Source organism: Ailuropoda melanoleuca, unplaced genomic scaffold (assembly GCF_002007445.2).
Source record: "Ailuropoda melanoleuca isolate Jingjing unplaced genomic scaffold, ASM200744v2 unplaced-scaffold22961, whole genome shotgun sequence".
NCBI classification, from domain to species: domain Eukaryota; kingdom Metazoa; phylum Chordata; class Mammalia; order Carnivora; family Ursidae; genus Ailuropoda; species Ailuropoda melanoleuca.
In genome coordinates, this window is record NW_023192683.1 from 375 (window position 1) to 2,454 (window position 2,080).

The window sequence follows — 2,080 nt, forward strand, 5'->3', positions numbered from 1 at the left end:
TAGAGACAGCCAGCGAGAGAGGGAACACAAGCAGGGGGAGTGGGAGAGGAAGAAGCAGGCTCATAGCGGAGGAGCCTGATGTGGGGCTCAATCCCATAACGCCGGGATCACGCCCTGAGCCAAAGGCAGACGCTTAACCGCTGTGCCACCCAGGCGCCCCTTATATATTTTTTAAATTTATTAGAGAGAGAGAGAGAGAGAGCATAAGCGGGAGGGGCAGAGGGAGAAAGAGAGAGAATCCCAAGCAGACTCCACACTGAGCACAGAGCCCAATGCAGGGCTTGATCTCATGACCCTGAGATCACAACCTGAGCTGAAACCAAGAGTTGAAACACTTAACTGACTACACCACCCAGGCACCCCCAAAGACAGACCATTGTCTATTTGTGATATTTATTATCTGCCTTCTAGCACACACATCATGCTTACCAAGTCATCTGGGGCATCTCCTACTTCCTGTTCTCAAGGTCCATCAGGATGATGTCATCAGTGTCACAGTAGATTAGCCTGATAGCCAATGGAAAAGTGATTTGGTCAAAACTTCCTATAAAGTAAGTGTGTTCAGAGAGTGACATACCATTGAAGCAAGACAGTAAAGGTTTACCACTGCCCTGTCAGAGGTACACAAACTATTCCTAAAGTTCGGTATAGAAGGAAAAGCATTTACCAGACCTATAGTTGTCCATTAGAGGCCAACAACTGCATCCATATGCTTCAAGAATGACCACTCTGAAAAAGTGCCCACACCTGGGGTCCTTACCAGAATAAGTTTGCCATAATGCTCTGTCATTCTTCAGGACCATCTATCTTCTCCATCAATAAAGAGAATGTGGCATACACACACACACACACACATACACACATATATATACATGTATATGCGAAAAAAATAATATACAAAATATGTAAGTGTAAAAATATATATAATATACAAAGCGTATATATATAATATAGATATAAAAAATATCAGTCATCCCTAAAAAAGAAGAAAATCCTGCCATTTCCAACAACATGGATGACTCTGGAGGACACTCTGCAAAGTGACATAAGCCAATCACAAAAGACAAATATTGCATGATCTCACTTATATGTGGAATGTTAAAAAAAAAAAAGTTGAACTCATAGTAACAGAAAGTAGAATAGTGGTTACCAGAGACCGGGGTATGAAGAAAAAGAGGTTGGGCTTTTTGGGTTTCTCTCTGTGTGTGTGTGTGTGTGTGTGTGTGTGTGTGTGTGTGTGTGTGTGTTTTAAGTAGAATGGGCGTTGCCACGGGCTGTGGGAAGAGAGAATGAGGAGTTATTTAATCAGTACGGAGTTTCAGTTTTACAGGATGAAAAGAGTTCTGGAGATGGATGGTGGTAATGATCGCACACAATGTGAATGTACTTAATACCACTGAACTATACGCTTGTAAATGGTTAAGATTAAGTTTTATGTCAGCCATGTTTTAACACAATAAAAATAAATAAGTTAAGTTTTATGTCAGGCATGTTTTAACACAATAAAAATAAATAAATGGGAAAAAATACTATCTATCTTCTATTCGGGCCAAGCGAAGAAGTATTGTTCAGGTAGTGGGAATCACCCTGAATCCTTCAAATCTTTGATGATGGCACTAATCCCTATAATGGGATGAAGTACCTTTCATTTAGGTTCTTGGTAGTTAAGGAAAGCTCCAGGGCAGTGCAGCCCTTCTCAAAATAGCCCTTGTTCCCATTAATTAGGCTAATGTCACAATTCTGCCCTGTTGATGATATCAATAGCAGCTCTACATATAATCACCATATAGTTTCAGGGTACCACTGGCCCTGGCATGAGAGAATGCACTTGAAACTTTTTCTAAAACTTTGTACCACATGCATGTCTCATATATTCAAAAAAGGAGAGGGGGAAACTCATTTTAACAATTAAATACATAATTACCACATTTTTAAATGTTTCTTTGTGCACCACTCAAAATCCTCTCCTGCACATACAACTTTTGCGGAAACACTGACCTAGTATGTGTCCAGTCATCTCATCTTCATCACACTGGTTGTAACTGTGTATTTAACTGTCCACTTTCTCCACCAGACTGGG

General features: G+C 40.5%; 1 long non-coding RNA gene across 2 annotated transcripts in view; it reads right to left on the minus strand.

The window, feature by feature from the left end:
- LOC117798044 overlaps positions 1-2,080 on the minus strand; it is a 2,454-nt gene extending 374 nt beyond the window's left edge. Inside the window, exons 1-2 of one of the 2 annotated variants that reach the window (XR_004622795.1) lie at positions 1,999-2,080; positions 430-507 (exon numbers count right to left, since the gene is read on the minus strand). This is a non-coding gene — a long non-coding RNA (uncharacterized LOC117798044). Of the gene's footprint in view, positions 1-429; positions 508-760; positions 858-1,998 lie in introns of those variants that run through there. The other variant, XR_004622794.1, reaches the window with a different exon arrangement.